This window comes from Vigna radiata, chromosome 9, assembly GCF_000741045.1.
Source record: "Vigna radiata var. radiata cultivar VC1973A chromosome 9, Vradiata_ver6, whole genome shotgun sequence".
Taxonomy (NCBI): domain Eukaryota; kingdom Viridiplantae; phylum Streptophyta; class Magnoliopsida; order Fabales; family Fabaceae; genus Vigna; species Vigna radiata.
Genome location: NC_028359.1, coordinates 12,530,860 through 12,554,514, shown reverse-complemented (window position 1 = coordinate 12,554,514; position 23,655 = coordinate 12,530,860).

Sequence of the window (23,655 nt, the reverse complement as noted above, 5' to 3'; positions counted from 1 at the left end):
AAAAATCTCACGCACAAAAGAATAATCTATGTATAATATGCGCTACTTTCGTTGAACACGAGCAAGCTATTTAAAATAGTCCTTTACGTGCATCTAAACCAATTGGAATAAAAACTTGAAATGCAATAAAAAAGCCAGAACTGAAAAGTGTACTAGAATCAAACCAGACTTATATGCTAGCAAAATAAAAACTAAAACAAAAACCAAACTACAAGCGACTCTGCAATTTAAAAAATAAAACCAAAAAAAAATTATAAAAACACCATTTTCTTAATTTAAGTTTATTTAACAACACCCATTTGTCTCCAAACTTTTTATAATACCACTATATGGTATTATGAATCCTTTAACTACCATAGAACACATATTAGAATATTCAAATAATGCATTCATATTCAAGTAAGTAAATCACAAAAGAGCGTTTGTTAATATCAAAACTCATAGTGGGCTTAGAGGGTTCACCAGATAAGGCTTAAATGGTCATGAAAAGGTGCTTGATTTTTAGAAAATTTTGGTGGAAAAGGTGTTGCGTATGACTGCCACACATTGGGCTGCTTAGGAGCCTATTTATATTGAAAATTGGGCTTAAGTTGTTCTTGTTGTTGAAAAGTGTTTTATTGTTGCTAGATTCCTCACCTCAGGGTGATTTCTCCAATTAGAATAGTATTTGTTGGTGGACAAACTAACTACTTGATTTTGTTGAGAAGATCTTGACCAACTTTTGTGGGATTTGCAACAAAAACTTGTGGCATCTACCTATGCCTCGATAATGTGAAAATTCATGTGTAGCATGATTAGGTGAAGTACATACTCCACAAAGAGACGTGACAACTAATTGGAACTTTGTTGTTGTTGATGATTTTGGTAAAGTACATGTTGTGGTTGGATCATTGCTCCAACAATGAGATTAAGTTATCAATTTTATTTTGTCGTCGTTGTTGGAACACCAAAGCAAAGTTAATTTATACCTAAAGAATACTTCTTACAAGTGTATTTTTTTTCACGGTGAATTCATGTGATTTGATTGCCATGGTTTCAATCAAATGAAGTTTTGTACCTTTGAATTTATTCATGACCTATTGCACTAACATTGGATATAACTTGTTTTAATTAAAAAAGAAACCACTTGTATGAATATTAAAAGTCTATACTAACAATATGCATAAACATGGAAGGCTCTAACATATAAACTCACATTCTGTAGTCTAATATATAATAATATTATGCAAACAATTAAATATATCTTAATTCATAAATAAAAACTACTCTAAAAAATAAGTCTGATGAGCAAACAATTTTTTTTCTATTGGTATGTAATAGTTTTTTAAGTATTATTTTTACCATCTAGAGACATTTGTTCAACATATTTAACAAATGTAATAGCAATTTCCTTGAACTAATTAAAAGTGAGATTGCAACATGGGGTAGGGCATAATCAAATAGTGCCGCAGATAGTATCATAGGAACAGAAAGCAACAAAAAGAACAAGAACACGAAAACCTGTTAGAAAAACGGGTAAAGAAAATAAAGTAACATCTGAAAGGTAAAGCCTAGAAGCTTCTTATTCGTCAAGAGTTAAGGATTAACAAAAATCTTTATTATTGTTAAAAATTTCACATAAACTAGAGATAAGACAAATTTATAATATTATATAAATGAAGTGTAAGCTTACCTTATAATAAGTTAGTTTTATAGGATTGAGTTAGACTTAAAAATCACTTTCTAATATAATATCAAAGCTATGATTAGAACCTATCCTAACGATATTTTTTATTTTAGAAAAAGTATACTTCTAGACATGAATAGTTTCACTCACACTCTCGTTTGTTAAACAGTGAGAGTGGGAATACAACAATAACGTAGCAACAGTAAATTTTATAGCATTATTATTGTTATAGGATTATATGTGATTAACGAAAACAAATAAAGACAGAAGATGAGTCAATTATTTGTTGAATTGGAAACAAGAAGTGACATTTGTTTTGGAATAATCGATGGTCGATGACATTTACAGTTAATCAAATTCTCGATTTCTAATCAAACTGTTGAAGAGATTATCCAAGTCACAGCCACCATAGGCACTAGAAAATGCAACATGAATAATTTACAAAGCAAAAGGGACTTGGAAGTTGTCCAGTTAAAACCTGTCCACAAGAGTATGATTGATGTGGGTAACATGAGCTTGGTATGGAGAAAAGGTCCTACCAAGATCGAAATTCATGCAAAGAACCTGTGAAAAGTGAGAACAAGGTCATGTGAGAAGGTGAAGAAATGCATGCAACAAAGGAAGAGATGAGGAAGGGAGTGGGTATGTATGTGTGAAGAAGACGGTGGTTTGTTGGGCACCTGTCTTTTGTCTTACAAATGCTGCCACGTGATGCTCACGGGTCCCCCACGAATGTCTGTCTTCGATTCCTCCAAATTTTTAATCAATCAATAACCATCTTATAGCCTCTCAAACTTAGGCCACATTAATGTATGAAAAATGTTTGTCAAATTTCAAAATTATAAAATTGCTTTTCTGTATTGTATGGTAGAATCCAAGTGTGAGTCTAAGTCTGTATTATATAAAGATGAAAGACACATCAATCCATTGTTTTAAGATCTTGAATAGAGAATAATATCAATTCCTTATATGATTGGATTCGGATCTCATTTGGTATCGTGTCTCTCCAGTGAATCTTCTCTACTGATAAATCCAACATGCATGACATTAAATGCACAAACACATAAGTGGATGGAACCTTATGCAATTATCTTTAGCACTATCTAATCCTTTGGTAAATTAATTGAATCACTAAATGGCAATGGGTCCTGTGCTAGGGTTATGATGCTATCCATTCATACCACAGCTAAGCTTGATGGACCCAACTATAGGTTGAAAGTGAGTGAAGATGAATTGTTGGAAGGCATTAACTCCAAAATTGCCCTTATCTTCCATATCTAAGTGGTACCCACTTTGTATTATAGTTCCCAAAATGGGTCCTCAAAAGGGAACCCCACCATCCATTAGGCCACAGTTTGACAAAGGCCTCACTTTGACTACAGCAAATTCTGATTGGGCTTTCCTCAATCAAAATAATTACAATACACTCTTATTCCTTAAGGTAATGGACCTTTAACAACCTAATGTACCCTCAATAGTTTGAAAGGGAAAATTGAAAGGCTAGTGATGGCCACATAAATTGAAGTAAAATTTCAAAATGTTCTCATCACCCACCATGACTAATCAAGGTGATGTTATAGCAGGTTGTAGCATTGAATGGACTGATGGGAAATGAAATTTGGGTATTACTGTTATCCCATTATGCCTTTAAATTCCTTATAGCTAGTAGTTTGTAGTCACCAGTTGTTTCATTTAGGCGCAATAAATTCTCTCTACAACGACCAGACCCCATTGCTGCACCAATTTGCACGGAATCAAGTGGGAAGATGATGATAAGACGGACTATCACTGAGAGGTTCTCGAATTAAATTCACACCTTTTCGCTCAAGGACCATCCTAAGGCTCTATATATATATATATATATATGTAAGACTTGCAACAGCATTGTGTAATCAACCATCCCTGGGACCAAAATCACTGTCATTATATAATTCCCTTCCCATTCTAATTTTCCAGTCAGATTTTGTAATATATCTGACTCGTTATATATCTATATTATTTTCTCCTTATTTCAAAAATATTATTCCCTGACAGCTAAGAAACTGTCAAATTAAGAATATGATACAGGTGTAGTGAAAAATTGCTTTTTCTGCAGAATTTTGCCTGTGGAAAATGAAGCTCAACCAATGAACTGCTTATTTCTAGGCATGATTTTATGAGTAGGCAGTACCAGTGCACAAGTTAAGGGACCTCCATAGTATTATAAAGAATTTCCCAAATAGACATGCCACATGGCTAACAACCTAGCCTACATCATTTCAGGCCTTGAAATATGTATTATATAGTAAATCAAAATTGCTACTTCTGCAACATGTTTTATCAATCAAATGTGGAGCTTCATGTGGAGGTATATATGATAATTACACTACCAACTCTCGTATCATATACCTTAATTAGAATCTATGAATAATGCAGCATGACTGTTCAAATTTTAAGAGCTTAAGAGGTTCTTATTTTCAATTCGAAACTTTTCAACACAACCGAATCAGATTTCCCGGAATGCTATATCTTATATATGTGTGTGTTGTCTGTGCTAGGGTGCCAGCGCAAGAAACGCAAGCTACAAAACATTTTAAATTGTGAAATCAATCAAGGTCCGAAATCCAATGCAAGTTGGTGAAATTTCATATAGGGAAAAAGGATTATAGAGAATGGAGCACGTGCTTCTTCAAGAGGATATATTCCATCTCTGACTCCCACATGTCCCTAGCTGTTCAGTGCACATTGTGACCGTTTTCTGTTAGCACTGAAAGACGTAATATGATTTTTTGGTGGCAGATCCGTAACCATGTGCACACAAAATGTTTGATTCCCTAAGACAGAGAGAGAGATTGTAGTCAACTTTAAACACAATTATTATTTCTAATATAGTATTAGTAACTGTTATTTGGGTTCATGTACAAAAGTCTAAAAGTAAAGCATAATCAGAAGCTTTTTTTCAATCTCTCCTATCTGCAAAATTTAATCCTACCATATATAGTACCATAAGTGAAATCAATTTCTTTGGATTGAAGTGTTGCAAGTCCCACATCGACTAGAGATAAGGCCAAATTATAATATATAAGTGAGGTGCAAACCTCATCTTACAAGCTGATTTTGTGAGATTGAGTTAGGCCTAAAATCTACTTCTAACATGTTATCAAAACCATGGTTAAAATCTATCCTAACGACCATTGATGTAGGAAAAGATAAGAGTCTAATAAGAAAATGTCAAACTATATGAATAAATCAAATATTAACTGGAAACACGTTTGATACATAAATTGAGTTAAAAATGTTAAATTTATTATTTTTAAAATTTGAAAATTAAAATATATTAAAATTTTAAACATAGGTAAAGTACTAAAAGTATATTAACCAATGATCAATAATTTAGGACTAATTAAATAACAGATAAAGGAGAAAAAACACTTTTTGTTTGGAAGTTCACATCAACAAAAGATAAAACCAATTCATATAAATGGATGTATATCTCATCTTATAAACTGATTTTATAGAATTGAGTTAAACTTAAAATTAACTCCTAACATAATATCAGAGTCCTAGTTAAAACTTCTTTCTCAAACAAGAACTATGGTGAGAAGACCGTCGCATTTGGTATGCATACACGACACATTAACATTGTTGCATGTTATTAGAATTTAGAATTTACGTAAAAAGAGGGAAGTAAAGACGAAAAGCAAGAAGTGAAGCTGAGTTCTGAGAATCTCTGACCCAAAAGCCGTATATGATTTTTGATGGAAAAAACTTGGCGTGAATGAGTGTAAGAAATAATGTCTTAACGTGATGTGGCAGCTCCATTTTCGGCGTGTACCGAGGGATGCCCCTGTTGCTTCCCTCAAATCAACATGCATTACCCTTTGGTCTCTCTTCGCTCACTCTCACGAACAAACACTAAAATATGTTTTTATTGTTATTATTATTATTATTATTATTATTGGATATCTATTGTAACTACAATTATGTGCAAAAGCCATGCCACAAGGTCCTAGACCATGACTCACCTCACATGCTAGTGTATGCCTAAAGTTAAGCAGCTACCAATTTTCCTTAACCCGACGCGTCTTTGTTAAAAGTTTCTTTCATATAAAAACTTGGTAACTCTGATCTTTATTGGGCCTAGGAATGTGAATGTGAAGAGACGTTGTCAGTTCATAAAGTCACTGACACTTCCTTTATTAAATTCACTCACTCTCTTCAACATAACCAGGGAATGATTTAAAGTCAACCTCACCTTTCGAGATTTTAGCATAAGTTGCTTCTTTTGGTTGGAAATAGTAGGATAATACGGAGATTAGCTGCCACTTAAAACAATTATGTAAATTTGCTTATGTTTGCACATGTTATATAGTGCACATTTTGCTTGAAATTTTGTCTCATCCTAAAGATTAAAAGAGAACTTGTTTTCAAAAGAAAAAAAAATTAAGCTTATATCTCCATACCACTAGTTCTGGAAGACACCGAAATTGATGGGATAATCATCGTTTCTTCCACAACTAAAGAAACCAAAACTAAGCCAATGTTACTGAAGCCTTATTTACTTGCTCTAGTGCACTAGTTCGGCAATCAATCGCGGTCTATTTTTCTGCAACTTTTAAAAATTTTATCGTTGTCAGACTCTGAAATAAATTTGTAGAGGAATAGGTTGCGGTTGCTTGCAGAATCGTGGCCTATTTTTCTGCAAACTTATTGTAGGACTGAGTATTGAAAAATGTCAGAAGGTTGCAGGGGAATAGGCCTTGCAGGGGAATAGGTCACGGTTGCTAGTAGAACCGTGACCTATTGCCCAACAATTTATTGTTTTTCTGACGTGACGTCAAAGGTAGAAGTTTGACTGGGAAATAGGTCGCGGTTCTTAGAGCAACCGCAGCCTATAAGTTCGTTTGATTTTCAAAAATGTCACCGCGCAATATTATGCTACAATTTCTGATGAATCGTGGCATAATGTAAGCGGTAAAAAATCAATTTTTTACTAGTATTGAGTGGATTTACGAGAAAGTAATTGAAAGGATTTGATGATAAATTTTTTTGTTGTTTATTTGAATAGATTTGGAGGTAAGCAAAAGTGAATTTGGAAGTAAATTTTTTTAATCTGTCAAATAAATTAAATCTTACACTAATTCTCACAAATTTTACTTTCAAATTTACTTCACTTACCTCAAAATCTATTCAAATAAACAAAAAAAAAATCACCTTCAAATCTTCTCAATTACTCTCTCCTAAATTCACTCAAGTGAACAAGAGCTTAAAATTGTCCATAAAAAATGAATGATGAATTAACGTCCACAATTTGAAAGTTACACGCTCATGCATGCAATGCAAATTCAAAACTAATCTCTGTTTAGCCTTAGTTGTTGCTTATAGTGTCAGAAGACGTATGAAATATTTAAATAAAAACATGTAAAAGTTACACTAATAATGAGAAAATGGACTTAAGCAATTATTAAGTCCAACTAGTCTATCCCATCAATGTTTCTTCTGTAACATATGTCATATGTTATCTTAAATTGGTATATTTTTTCTTGTAATTCTATATATTCTCTCTATTCCTCGTACTCTTCCAAATGCAATCTTTCATTCTCTTAAAAAAAATAGCAAAAATTATAAGTTACATTAATCCTTCTATATAATATTACCAAGAATATCCCCTTAAAAGATACGAAATCTTCCTTATTTTTACGAAAATTCTTCGTGACTCTCTTTAAGAATAAGGGACTAGTGTATAGTAAGATTGGAAAGATCGAGATCAAAGATATGAATTATTTTCAAAGATATTTCGAAGTAATAAAAAATAATTGGTAAATAAGTTTGAAAAAAAAAAAAAAAGAATTTGGTCTCATAATAATTGTACTTCAACTAGATAAGAACACATATAATTAAAATGAATCTACATTTTTTCAAAATTAATTTACCTGCTTTTTTAAAACATTTCATTTGCAATAATATCACGTCATATTACTATAAGAAAATTAATATTTAGTGTTAGTTAAGAATAGACATTAACAAACAAAAAGCTGTAACTAAATACTTATTAGTGTTAGTTTGTTTCACAAATGTATACAACACTAAAGAACATTAATTCGATTGAATCAATTAATTTTTTAATTAAACTAGTTTTGCGTCGATTTGGCCAGACATTTTTATAACTTTAAATGAAATATAAAAAATAATAAGATTAGTATTTAATTAACGGACACTAATTTTATTCATTTTTCATATGTATTTTATTTTTTTAGTAGGATCTCCCTACTACTACTAAATTAAAATATTAAAAATATTAAATTGACAATAATCATATTTATTTTTGACGTTTATTTAATTTTATTTTTATTATTTAGGATCTTTTTATTCAACGCTAACTTAAAAGAATATAAATATTAAAAATAAACAAAAATATTAATATTTATTTTATTTAACATTCAACAAATTAAAGATAACACAAATATTTATTTAATAAAAATTTAAAAAATATTTTATGTTTTCTTAACTTTTCTTATTTTAAAAATTATAAAATAACACAAATATTTAATTATTAAAAAACTTTAAAATAGTTTCACTCTTTCCCTTCTTGCATAAAAATTAATAGTTTGGATTATATTATAGTTAACTAAGTCAATAAACTATCACATAATTAATAAAATATATCAGGAATTATAAAATTTCATTAAAGTTATCTAAACATAATTATAAAATCAAATTTTATATACAAACTCCTAAACCAAAACTATATACAAAACAATTGTTCTAAAAGAAACTAAACGTCTGTTGCATCTCCCTCCAAAGCTTGCTCTACAAGCATATCATTACTCTCTGCTCATACCTACCAGATGATCATCGTCTAAAAAAAATGAAATACACAAGAACAACCAAACCAAGAACAAAAAAACAGGGTAAGCTAATAATAAAAGAATCAAACATGGTATTATAATATTTCATCATACATCATATTTTAAATAAAGTAAATCAAGCATCTTAATCATGCTAAAGACCTAGACTTAATCATCCGAATATAGTATGAGTATCGAGCTATGGTGGGTTATACACTTGTGGTTGCCTCTACTACTCTGTAGATTCAATGCCAATGAGTTACACCCTACCACACACAAAATATTACTCTATACTGCTTAGGCCATACTAGAAGCACTTAGACTAAGACCTTTTACTACTCTCACCACATGCATCACTCCTCTCTAATTGAGAATAAATGATCATTAAGAAAACCCTCAACAATGAGCTTCCTACATTCATACCAAAAACACTTGATACCACACTTAGAATTTCTTCTTAGAAACTCTTAATCCATCACACTTTGAAACATACATCAACCTTGTTGCAATCACTGATAACATTCCATAAAACATACTCAAACATGTCATAAGATACACATCAATGCTCGAAAAAACCACAAATACCAATAGAATAGAAAACAAAACTTGAAAAACATGCAGATTGGAGTTGAGTAGCACCTCCCTGCAATTAAGCACCATTCTCTTCGCAATTCTGGTGCCTGAGTGCCACCCCCTTGTAGTTGGACACCAAACCTCTCGCATTTATGGCGTTCAAGCCACATTAAGAGTCGTTGAGTGTCACACCAAAACACTCTCAACCCATCTTTTTTGGCCTTGGATGTCTTCTATACCTATTCAAATGGTTTGTATGATGTCCTACACTTTAAGAACATGTTTCTAGCTTAAAATGGATACCTTACACCAAATTTACCTACTATAACCCACCCAAACTCACTTTCACCTATTTTTATACAAAGTTAGACATACTAAGGATTCACACAAGTAAAAAGTGATCTAACACCATACTATAAATAGGAGTTGTGGCTATGTTTAAATTTTTAACTCTTTTGATGTTGTCTCATCTGTCAGCTTTTTTCGGGGTTTGTTTTGTTTTTTACTTTTTATAGTTAAAATTAAAATTGTAATAATTAAAACAAGAAATTTCTTATATTATACTTTTGTAAAAATATAAATATATAACTATTATAAGTTAAATATATTTATAAATTATAATTATTAGTTATAATAAAATAATTTAATATGGAAATATAAAAAGTATTTTAATTTATCTAATTAAAAATATATAATGCTTTAAATATTTATTTATAAGTATGTATAAATAAAATTAAAAAATTTAAAATAAAAAATTTAAAAATTTAAAAATTAAAAAAAAATTAAAAGGCCAGTCCTGTGACATAATGAATTACAATTTCTGTTCGTCTTTTTTTTTCCTATGATGGATTAGCCTGATTTTCGATGGAGCATGGATAAACCAAACCAAAATCCATATTAACACTAACATAAGCTAGTTAATCTCAAAATATGAAGCATAATTAAAAAAGGTTGAAATCTTTAAATAACCATTTCTTCAGTCCTCTTTTCTCTCTTAAAAAGGTTTTGTTATGTCTGCACTTAATTCCTACTTAGATATAAATGAAAAAACAAATATATATGTGATTTGGCACCGAAGGTCGTATTTTCAGATGCTCCATTCTTGAGGTGATTTTCAAATGCTCAATTGTTCTCATCCGATCTCCATAAATAAAGAATGGAAAATTTAATGCTTCAATCTTTGACTAATATTAAGTAAAAGATCTCATTTTTCCAAAGATACCACATATTAGCATGCATGAAAGATATGGACATGCTGTGTCAGTGAATAGGAACTTGGAGCAAATCCACAAACTTTAAGTTCAGATGAAAACCTTAAGTCCACATGACTTGGTCCAACTTTTGGGTCCCAATAAATTTTGCATCAACCAACAAAGGGTAATGAATTTATAACAATATTTTCAAAAATATAAATATAAACTAAAAATACAATTTTAAAAAAATATATAAAAAATAGTTCATACAATGTTAAAATGCTTTTTTTGCATAATCAAATTGTAATTTATAAAATAAACTAATTTTAATTTCTCTAATTAATTTTCTTTCCTATAAGTATTTCATGTGCAAGCTTGTCCAAAGAAAAGTTCTAATGATACAAATCTTGCTTGTAAAGGTTCTGCCAATTTTAAAAAATAATGTTGAAATCTTGCGTTGCAGTTGGTTTCAATTCAAAAGACAACTTTATAACTCTAGAACAAAAATGTAAGTGTCTCTTTGTAATTATTGATGTTCAATTAATCCTATGCAAAACTTAAATATTTGTTATGGTGTTTCTTTCACTTTTTACCTACATAAAAAGAAATTGTTAAGAGATTGAACATTTTTTTTCAATGAATTATTTGAAATTATTGTCAGATTATTACTAACTTATAATCAGTTAGTAAAACATATTTTTTAACAAATTTATCAACATATTAGATATTAGATAATTATTGATGGACTATGATCATTGGTAATGAACTTTATAATTTATTGACAAATATATTTGTTGGTAAATGATATTAGTCATTACTGACGAACGATGGTCGTTGGTAAGTACTTCAAATTTATGAAATTAAAAATTGGATTTTCCTTCCCCTATTTTTGAAGGTGTAGACCCTTCTCCCCCAACCACCAACTCCTTTATTAATCCGAACAACCCTTCCTCGCATGCCCACTGCCATCAACGGTCGTTCCGCTGCCTCCACCACTACCAACACGTCGTCAATCGCAACCTTCGTTCGTCTCCTCAACTAGAATCGTGAATCATGTGCCTTTTCTCCCTTGCAACATTCATGGAGGCTTGGTAGTTGATGGCGGTGCGTGATGGTTACCTGTGGGTCTACGTGATGATGGTCGACGGTAAGCGATGAGTCATGGTTGTTGTTGGTGGTGGAGGGTTTGGGTTCGTCCTTTGTTGGAGCGATGTTGCTCGATAGTGGCCGTTGTGTCACGATTGCTGCTAGCGGTGAAAGGTTCGGGTTCGTCCTTCATTGGTGAGGTGTTTCTTGACGGTGGTCGTAGCGTCCCTATTGCTGGTGGCGGTGGAGGGTTCTAGTTCGTCCTTCGTTGGCGTAGTGTTGTTCGACGATGGTTGTTGCATCACAGTTTCTACTGGTGGTGGAGAGTTTGGGTTCGTGCTTCGCTGTGTCACGATGTTGTCTGATGATTCGAGGCTTCTTTGTGGAGGGTTCTTGGTCTAGGGTTGTTCGTGCGTGTTTAGGAGCTTGCTCTCAAAGGTCCGTGATTGATGCATCTTCATCCAGGTAAGTTCTGAGTACTTCTTTGTTTGTATATTTGTCTATCAATGTATTTTTGCTTTGTTCTTTATGTTTGTGGTTGTTGCAATATGTCCAGTTTGAAACCTTTGTGCAATCTATCCAAATTGAATCCCCAATGTTGTATGCATTTTTTCCAAATTGAAGTCTGTGTGTTGTGTATAATGACATTAACATGATTGTTCATTTTGTCCAAACTGAATTCGTTATGTTGTGTCCTAATTAAATCATTGTTTGCATCATAGATTGGTTGATAGTTTTGTCACGCTTACTCTGTTGTGGAAACATATTGGTTGAAGTAACTTAGTTGAGCTGGTGTGTACCTTTGCTTCCTGTTTATGGAATTGGATATGCATAATTTCATTTGAATTTAGAAAAGCATCTTTAAACATCACTATTGTCACCAAAGTTCTCTTCATATGGTGGTGACTGAGTGGAAAATAAACATGTCTTGAGAAGTTTCTATTTAACTAATCAAGGTGTAGGTTTCTATTTAATATTAGCACCTGAGCTTGTTATATTTAAACGTGTTTATAAATATAAGGCTAGTAGATAGAAATGAGCTTCAAATTTTAGTGAAGCAACCCGATGAGCGCAAGCAAGCGACCCAATGAGCAGTTTCACAACCAATTTTAGCCCATTGGCAACCGTATGTGTCACCAACGATGGTGAATGGTGTGACCTTCTTGAGGATGTTGTTGACTTGGTTAACAAAGATCTTGAAGTCAAGAAGATAACTATAGAGATAGAGTTAAATGTGTAAGGTGTATGTGTCTCACGACATAAAACTACAATTACAATTTGAAATCAATGGAGTGGCTTAGTCCAGATTGAGTGAGTGTAGAGGGGAGTCCAATGCTCTCGTTAAGGGTATTCAAATTAATACTAAACAAAATATTGTGAATATGATGTAGAAGTTGAAGATAACATTAACAAACACCACTTTGTCTTAGTTGGTGTAGCTATTTAGCACAATCAAGACATATAGATTAAATGCTTATAATGAATCAATATATGAAAAATTAGATTTGAATTCTATACAAAACATGTATCTCAATATATACCTGATTGTCTGGATATGGATTGTTTATTGTTTTGTGCAGGTCTAATGATTATGTGAATTTAGGATGACTCTTACTATAAGACTTTGGTGAGCAGGCAGGATGATGGTATGTTGCGGAGGACGAACATATTATTTGAGTATTACTTGGTGGTAATATGACTATATGATTTTCATGATGTGCTTTTGTTTCATGGATGTGGAATTGTTGGTTTGAACTATGTAGGTGAGTATTATGGTTATTACATTACCATGTGTATTTTCTGGTCAGCTAACCCTTGCTTGTTTGTGTTGTTGCAATGATTGTATTACTCGTGTTGTTATACAAAGCATATGTTGTTATGGATAATGTTGGAGACATATAGAGTGAGGAGACATGGTGGGGAAACTTTTAGTTGTTTTTTTTAATGTATTGGAAAAATGTTTTGTTAAGTTGTAACATTTGAACATTTTTTTTAAGTTTGAATTGAAATAAAGATGTTTTGGTTTGGTTTTATCATTTGTTTACGTTGATCAAATATAAGTTTTTTTAACTTCACAGTTTAGTGATGGTATTAAAGGTATTATTTCTCTAAGTTAATGGATGTTTTATAAACTACAAGTGACATCATGAAAGGGGTGTTACATAAAGCATTCAAAGACCTAAGTTTATAGAAAACCTAAGTTAGTATGTTATACGATTAAGGTGTTAAACGACCAAGGTATTAGATGACCCAAAGAGTTAGATGACCTAAGAAAACTTAAGCCATTAATTACACAACCAAAATGTTAGACGACCTTTATTGTTGAAACATTCACAATGCCTCTGATGATCCAAAACATGTTTTGATCTCTAATTTATCATATGAATTAATACATTGATCTAAATGTTTTCCAAAAAGTATTAAAGAAACGGGAGAAAGATGAACTTACTCAGAAAAAATTTTGATCTATTCTACACAAAATTCTATACGACAAATTTTAATATTCAAAAGGATTAATAAATTCAACAAAATCTTAAGGAGAAGTCTAGAAAAAAACAGTTTGTAAGAGATACTAGTCCTTTTAAAATAAATTGAATAGTCAATTTTTAAATTTATAAACTTTACCTTTTAATAATAAAATACTCCAACTTTATCTAAAAAAGACTATATTTACTTTTAATTACTTTTTAATATGTTATATAATTTATTATTTTATTGATAATCAATTAACTATTTTTTTCTAATTAATCAATATTGGTTTTCCGATTTATTGGTTTTCTTTTAGTCAAGTTTTAGTTTTATCCGCATTACTAAAAAAACTTGTTTTTAACGCGCTCTATACGTTTCAGTTTTGTAAAAACTGAAACATATCAAAACGTGGTGACATATTCGTAGTTTTAGTGAAACTATATGCCTCGGTTGTGTAGGAACCAATGTCTAAACGGGTACGCTACCTCGGTTCTCTGACCAACCGAGGCAGAAAACCCTACTCACCTTCTGCAAATTAGACTTTCCACATGACAACCTTTTTGAAATAAGGTTATTGCCTCAGTTTCCTGAGCAATAGAGACAGAAATCTTTGTCTCCCCCTGCAAATCAGTCTTTTACCTGACATTGTTTTTGAAGTAGGACATACTGCCTCCGTTTTTTGCAAAATCGAGGCAAAGGTTGACAAAAAGAATATGGCACGTTCATATCCAAAGGTTATCAACTTCTGACAGAACATATTGCCTCGGTTCCCTAGAGAACTGAGGCAATATGTCCTAACAGAAGTTGATAACCTTTGGATATGAACGCTCCATATTCTTTTTGCCAACCTCTACTACCTCGGTTCTGAGTAGAACCAATGCCATAGGACTTTTCTGCATCGGTTTGCTGCCAATCGATGCCTATAGGCTGAAATATTTTCAAATTTGCCATTTAGAATTGTATTTTGAATATTTTCTTATCTGTTTAGGCCTCGGTTCTATTTATATCCAAGATAGTAGGGGTCTTATTACCTCGACTTTTCACTTAACTGAGGTAATAGCCTCTGCATAGGTTCATATTCAGAAATTTAAATCGGTAAAAGCAAACTTTCTCGCGCAGTTCTTCCTCCACGATCTCTTCTCCCTTTCGCGCCTCCAACTCTACCGTCCTTGCACTACCGTTGCTTTGTCGCTGCACTGCCACCGTCGTCTCGCCGTAGGGTCCTCTCCGCTGCCACAACACCATCGCCAGTTCTTCATCGTCGCTGCTAGTTGTTGTTTGTGTCGTCGTCGTTTATCTCTTCTTTTGGCGCCACTATTCTTCATCGTGTGGTATGTTTTTCCAACCTTCTTCATTTTTGTGATTGATAGTACATTGGGTAGAATTTGTGTATTTGTATGTTGATAGGAATAACAATGATAAAATTTATGTATATGAATTTTGAATTGGTATATTAAATTTCTTGATAATGTAAATTAGGTTGAATTTATGTATATGTATTTTGATAAAAATATCAATGATAAAAGTTATATATATGTATTTTTAATTGATATATTAAATTGCTTGATAATGTAAATTGTTGAATTTATGTATATGTATTTTGAATAAAATGTGTTTGTATTAAATTGTTTGATAATGTAAATTGTTGTATAATTTTGAATTAGTGATATAGAAGTTAATGGAATATAATTTTGAATTGTTTATTTTAAATTGGTTGATTTAGTGATGAAATAAACTTTAAGATTTTTAATCATGAGACTAATTAATGTTTTGTTTGTTTTATTTCTGACCTATATCTTCTATTGGTTCTATTTCTGACCCCTCAATATGGACTCCTACTATATACTTCTCAATTTTAAACTTTACTTCTTCTTTATGTTAGGACATAACTATTTTTTCATGTAACAACAGACAAGTTGAGAGGAAAGTCTTACACCGAAGAAGATTCATTTATTTAAGGACGACCCTCTTGGCGCGTTACGTGAGCTTTCTAACATCATTACAGATGCGCCGATGATTGTTCCATGGGATCCTACTATATTTGGAAGAGACTTAGAGATCCTAATATACTTGCATAAGTAAATGTTCAGGAGCTTGTGTCGGGGAAGAGAAGAGCTTAATATTACCCTCATTCAATTGCAGATGATGTAAGTCTTTGAGCACTTATATATATATATATATATATATATATATATATATATATATATATATATATATATATATAACTGATTTATCAAGTTACTTATATCAGATCAATTCTTGATTTCAGGTATATGTTTGGTGTAACTAACAAGATGGGGTTTAATGATGTATATGGGTTCATTGACCCCCAAGTGACTCACGCAAGAAATAAATTTGATAACATCCAAGCATACATCACTAGTTGTTTGCAATGGGGAAGGATCTATATTTTATCCCTTATATAGTTGGGTAAGTGAAGTTTTTTAATTTTAAAGTGTTGAAAATAGAATGGCTTAGTTTCAACACCAAGAGGGGGGGAGGAGGGGTGAATTGGTGAAATATAAAAATCATAGTCATTTTGAAATCTTTTTCGTAAAAGATAAAACTTTCAAAAGTTTCTTGAAACACAAGGAAAAAGATAATTCAAGGGCAGCAAAAATAGTTGATTACGTGAAATATAAAGTCAACTTGAAATGTAAAGAGTTCAGGGATAGAAGATTAAAATGCAGTTTTTATACTGGTTCGGCCAAACTGCCTACTTCCAGTGTCCTTCCTGTACCCGGAAGCAGATGCACTATAAAGGTCAAGGTTTTTACAACAAAGTTTCTATAGAGACCTCCACATCAAAATATAAAACACCTCTCTAACCCTCTAACCAAAATATAAGCATATACACACAAAGAACAACAACAAGATATCCCATTTCCTGTAGTCTTTAATCACTTTGAACAATCCTCAAAGTCCTAGAACGCAACACGTCTTCTTCCTGTAATTACAACAGGGCAACCATAATCTTCAGAAGATTGAGAGAAGTAGTTGATCATGTATCATAAACACCTCATTGTGTAGTATGATCAATTTGTCTTGAGCACAAAATCTGGCCCTACAAGCAACCACCAAAGAATGAACACCACGTTCTTTCTTGGTGAGTTCTTGGAGCTTTAACACGTTTTACAAATCTGAAAAGAATCAATGAAATCGTTAAATGTAGAAATCGAATTTGCGTTTATTTATAGTTTATCATAGAATTGACGTTCCTCAAGTCAACTATGCTACTAATAAAGTTGATTAACCATAGACGGTTATAACAGTTTAGTAGCAGTCAGACCAACTTAATTGATTACACGTTTAATTCAGTTGACTAACAATTAATGTTTGGTCAAAGATACAAAATATAGTCGTTGGTCATCACAAGCATCAACAGAAATTCAAAACATAGCTAACTAAGTCGAGTAGCTTGCGCATACAATCGACTTTGTCACACTTCAATGCAGTTTTGAAAATCTTTCTTTGCAAAAAATACTCACAACACTATTTGCAAAAGATTATGCAAAGCCACGAGTTTTAATCGACTTGCTTCATAATGAAGTCGACTTAAAATTGTTGTTTTGCCACACAATATAAGTTCAACCAAAGTGCATGTGGTTTTCTTGGCTAAATCAAATGTTATGCAATCACAATGGTATCTCATGTAGAACGCAGTGAATTTGCACACAGAGACAAAATCAACACAAACATGTTCTCAAGTAATCATACACATGAAAGTAATGAACATGTAACACATATGAACATGTAACAAAATATGTTGTTATTAATAATGTGTTGTCATCATAAAAAACCAAAAGCTATCTAAGATTGTAAGGTTTAGCTAAACCAGTGCTTCCCTTATCAACAATCTTAACATAAAGTTTCATTTGTGATTTTAGTATATAACAATTAAGTTATTACCAATTTCAGGCATCATTGACAGCTACTTGTGGTTTCCCTAACAGAGAACATTGTTGTATGGTTTTGTTCATTGCATAAGTCTCCTCCCAACCCTCTCAAACAAGTAGTAGATTGGTAAGAACCTCAATGTTTGGACTTTCTTCCTTATATAAAATTATTCTAAGGCCATTTTTTTAATAGTTCCCTTACAACATATATGATGTTGTTAGGGAGGTCAACTGCTAAAGCTAATAAGCTTGCATGGTTGGCCCTTAAGATTTGGTCTTTTAGTATATACTTTGTTACATTTTGTACCACTCCAATGATTTTCCTTAAAATTTTATAATTATGATGATATATTATAGTGTAATAAACAAAGCGGGTCATATGAGTGTGGTTACATCATATATTGGATGATGACCACTATTTGTGCCCATGTTAGAAGTGGATGGGAAATGGTAATATTTGGTTTTATTGAAATTTTTATTCTCTACAGTTTAGAATTCATATACACTAATTGAAATCATTGTGTCTTATGCAGAGTTTCAATTTTATTACTTCAATTCCAGACAAGTAGTAGTAAAAAATCTCATTTTTTACTCGCACATTACGTTACGGTTTTACTAGAATTGAAGCGTATCAAAACATGGTGGCAGTTTCGTATCTTTAGAACATTATATGTCTCGGTTGTTAAGCAACCGATGTCTAAAGAGAATACTGCCTCGGTTGACAGGGTGAACTTAGGCATAAACCTCACAGATATTTCACTAATCAGCTAGTGGTAGAGATACTGCCTAGGTTGGCAGGATGGACGGAGGCATATAATCCTTTCTAATAAGTCTTGGGCTTGAACCATGGAAATTTCAAGCCAGGAAAACCTAACCTCTGGATAGCGAAAAAGGAAACTTTTCCCCAAATGCCTCATTCAAGCCAGGAAAACCTAACACCTCTCCTCTCCACCTTTTTCTTAATGATGTTGTGATGGCAGTGAGAGTGCATGATGGTGCGGCAAGAGAGCAGCGACAATGTGGCGAGAGAGCAGCGACGATGCTGCGATGGCGACTGCGATGGCGGCTACGATGGTGGTGAGAGCGTAGTGACGGTGCGACGAGAGAGCAACGACAGTGCTGCGATGGTAGTGAGAGCGCAACGACACTACGGCGAGGGCATAACCGGTGGAGCAGCAATGGCGCGAATCATGGAGGCGTTCTTCCTTTCATTTTCGTTGGTCTTGGCAGAGTTTCGCAAGATCAGGAGGAAACTCTTTTGTCATGGCGCGGCGAGGACGCTGGGGCAGCGGCGTGGTGGCGGTTAGGCGTTGGATCTGTGTTTCTCTTCCTTGCGTTTTTGGTTATGTTTCTCTACAGGTGGATGGCAAAATGGATAGTGTTTGCGGGTTGGATTTGCCTCTTGAATTAGGGGTTCTTATTCTTAGTTTTCTCTACGACTTCTGATTGCTCGCTGAGAAAGGTCTTGGGGTAGATGGTGATGATTGGGGTTGAAAATTTGGGTTGTTAGTGCAGATTGGAGTTTGTCTAGAAAGAAATCGTGGTTTGAGCAAAAGTTTCCGATCACGGCTTCTGGAGCTTCTTGTGTTTGAGCGAAGGTTTTCTTTCTCAAAAGCCATGGGGAAAACGTATGGGTTAAAAGATTTTTTTCCACCAATGCCTGTAGATGGTGATACATGGTCTATCATGTAGAGTTGGGTTCTTCCTAGATCTTTTTTGGAGTTTGTAATGTTCTCCAAGTATAAACTAAGTTCATTTCACAAAATAAGAAAATTCATCTCTTTGTAACTTGTTTGAGAGTTAAATAACTGATGTAAACCACAATTTGTGCAGAATGTTTGTGGATGCAATGGATGCACAAATGTATGATTGCAATGGATGCAATGGAGTTAAATATTCAACAGGACATTGTCCTTTGAGTTTGTCAAAAGTAATTTTCTTCCTCAAAAGATCAAGTATTTTTGCCCTTACTTGTGTAAAAACATGGATGAAATAAAATTGCAGGGTGTTGGGGAAAATCGGCAAGTGTTCCAAGTTGCACAAGTAATATAAAATGGTCAGACCAAGTATCGTATCCCAAAGGACTTCTGGTGCTAAACAATCGTGTGATAACAAGATTAATTAAGACTTAAATAGAAAAAGATCATTGGGTTTGGATGCAAAAACATAAAGTAAAATGTGAATGCAATTGATCAATAACAAATGAGCATAGAGATGAACGAATGTTGAGTAATATGAGATGGGTATGTTGTTGGGGTTATATTTCACCAAGTTCCTTCTCATGTATATAAGAATTATTTTTTATGCATTAATGCCAACGTCACTCACTAAATTACCTAAACTCGATCCCTCGGTGAATAAGCCTGTCCCAAATTACCAGTTCATACAATTCCTAGCATTCTTGGTAATAAGATGTGAAGATCAAGAGATTAAGACGACCAAGACTTATACCTCATCCATGAGCAATATAACCCTTAGGAGTAATTCAACAAGAACCCAAATTGTAAGGAACCTCCCCGCACTCATGCAATTCATAAATCAAGCTAATGAATGAGTTAAAAACACCAAGCATTGAAATAAATGAATTACTCTAACAATTAATGGAAAAGCATATGAAATTAAGAATCAATTCAAATACATGAGAGTTTACAAGATTACATCATCCCCAACAACAAATAGAAATTAGTTCCCCATAGACATGGGGGAACTCTATGAACAATGGAAGAGAACGAGAAAGAAAACCTAAGAATTGGGAAAATAGTGTATTGCTATGTTCTTCTCTACCAGAGATACGAATACTAGAGCCCCAAGGTCCTTTAAATAGGGTCAGAAACGTGTAAAAACAGAGCCTAGTCCAATAGAGTCGAAACAGAGCAGAAAAAGGGTCTGATCCACGAAAATGGGCGCCCAAAGAGGGCGCCCAGGCGATGAGAACACCTCATGTAAGGCCTGGGCTTTGAGTTGACCGCCCAAGCTTCGAGACCCCGCCGCCTAGGCGGCCAGGCAGGGCGCCCGGGCGGCGAATGTCGATTTCCCTCGCTTTAGCCTTCATTTAGGGCGCCTGGGTTTCGTGTTGTCCCTCCTTCTGGTGTTTTTTTAGGCCCTTTTGAGCTCCACCTTCTTGGCTCTTCATCTCTGCTTCTAGTATTACTTCAATCTCTATCAAAACAAGGGGAATTAGTCATAAAATCATTGAAATCAACCTCAACTCTCTTATTCACACAATTTATTGAAAAAGTATGAGTCCAACCAAGTTTCTAAGTGAAAAATGGTACTTTTAGTATCAAAATCATATCACAAATAACGGTGTTTTAAACCGTTATCCAAAGATAAACATTGTTATTCACGACTTAAGATTGAAAAAGAGAGACAAGTTTAAGGCACAAAGAAAAGGAGAAAAGAAAGCAAAAGACCATAGAAAAATAGAACAGAATGAGGAACCAACAAGTGATCTCAGTTGATATTAAAAAAGTTAAAAACACTCTGTTGCCTCGATTAATCCAAATCCTTTTGACTCGGTTTAGAACCGAGGCAAAAACCTACCCCTTCTTACCTCGCCTGTATATCTCTTGGTTGCGAAACCAGTTCCTATAAGCAAAAATAACCGTTGTCGTTTCCCTTGACTGCAATAGTGAAGCCCCTTAAATGCATAAGGAAAGTACTTTCAAAATATATAATTCAACTCTATAATAGTACGTAGATATTAGTATATAGTAAGTTGTACATTATTATATTTATGATTAGGTTAACTTAGTACATTGCTTTGATTTATGTTTCTAAGTTAATTTATGATTATAATTCTATGTACATTAAATTGATTTATGATTTATTATAATTTATTATTATAATTCTATGTACATTGAATTGGACTATTTTGGACAATTTTAAAATATATGGGATTGTTGTAGAAACAGACCTGTTTAAAAAAAAAACAGTAGAATACGTCTCGATTAGACCACACCGAAGTAGAAAGCCCTCTATGGCATTAGTTTTGGCCACAACTGAGGCAGAAAGGCTGACGAAAAAAAAAAGAAAAAGACATTTACTGCCTCGGTTTAACCACAATCGAAGTAGAAAACCCACCTATACTGCCTTGATTATCCAGTAACCGAGGCTAAAACTCTTTGGGAAAAAAAGAGTAAAAAATGGATAATCCTCTACTGTCTTTGTTGAATTTGAACCGAGGTAAAATCCTATACCTTTTTGCCTTGGTTTTGCTTCGCCTGTATATGTCTCGGTTCTAGAACCGTTGCACATTGGTGAAAATAGTCGTTATCGTTTTCCTTTATTGCACTATGTTGTCTTTTTAATTTTATTACTTTATTATTTTTTAATATAATTTGAATTTAGAATTTACCACTTCTAGTTTATAAAACAAAATTAAGAAAAGAGGGAAACAAGGGTTTCAAGATTAGAATGACAACATAAAAATTAAAAAATTGAGTGAAATGCATGTTTGAAAAGAGACTTTTTGTCGTTCTATCGATATCAGTTATGTGTGAACACATCTAGAAAGTTTATCTAACTTTGTAAAGCTTCTGATGTAAAATAGTTCGTCATGAATCTCAAAATTTGAGAAAAAAACAAGATTTTACATCAATTGGACAATTACAAGTTCAGTTGCTCAATAACCTAATCTAGAAAATCCTGTTTTTTGTTTCTAACAACGTTTTTCTAATATTTTAAAATTGCCATCGTATGGCATACTACATTGGTTTTGAAAACTTGATGTAATTTTTTTTTTAACTTTTTGATGATAAAATCACAGTTCAAATTGAATTAATTATGAAGCAAACGTTATCCAATTAATCTTACCGGAAAAATATAGTGTTGATATAGTTGGAATTGATTTACATAAAACTTAAAATTAGATTAATTCGTGGTTCTTACAATATAAAGCACATTATTAATCATTAACAGTTTTCAATGCAATTTTACGTAAAAAGGTTATGTAATCTAATTTTTTTTTCTTAATTACTTGGATCAAAATAACTAGATATATTAGAGACTAGTTTATTTTCTATACACCAATTAAATACATAAGTGATATGATATAATCATAAACATGTTGAGTTTAGCTATTAGATTTTAATAATTTAGCATCTTTGCATCTAGAAGCTTTGAAAAGTATAATGTAATGACATTAGTTTAGATATTTATATAATTCATTATTCACTACAATAAAATTATTAAATAAAAAAATTAAAAAAAAAATAATTAATCGCTATTAATATTTAAAATCATTTTTATTATAAATAAATAAAATTATAATGAATTTGTGAGTTCAAATATAAATTGATTTCTAAAATTAATTATCAACATTTTATCTATTTACTATTATTTTGTAAAATAATAGTAATTAGTCTCTAAAATTTTGATAGCAAATATTAAAGATTAATTTAAATTCTAATTCACAAATCAATTATAATTTATTTTTAATAATATAGAGTATTTTAAATATGAATTATTTTTAGTTTATTAAATAGTTTGAATATAATGAATAATTATTTTTTATTTTAAAATTGAATTATTATTTAATCTTGTACTCATTATTTAGTTTTATTCTGAAGTAGAATGAATAAAAAGAAATATAGTATCATTTAAGGATGTGCTTCCTTTATGTTTGTTTTGTTTTGGAACTAAGAATCCATCAAAATCCACATTATAAAACTATTTTATATTTAAACTATATATAATTTAATTGGTTTGTTTGAACACCAACTTGTATCTTATTTATTAAGAGATGTACCCACTAATAAACGTTTCCAAATTATATGTATCTATAATAGTTATTTATACCCTATCATGAACTCGTAGAAGTTAAAACATTCCTTGTTCGTCATATAACCATCACCAATAATCAGTCCTTTTCGATGGAAGATTTACCATTATTATTTTACATGTTTGAAGTATATATGATCGAAGATCATGATGAAGAATATAGA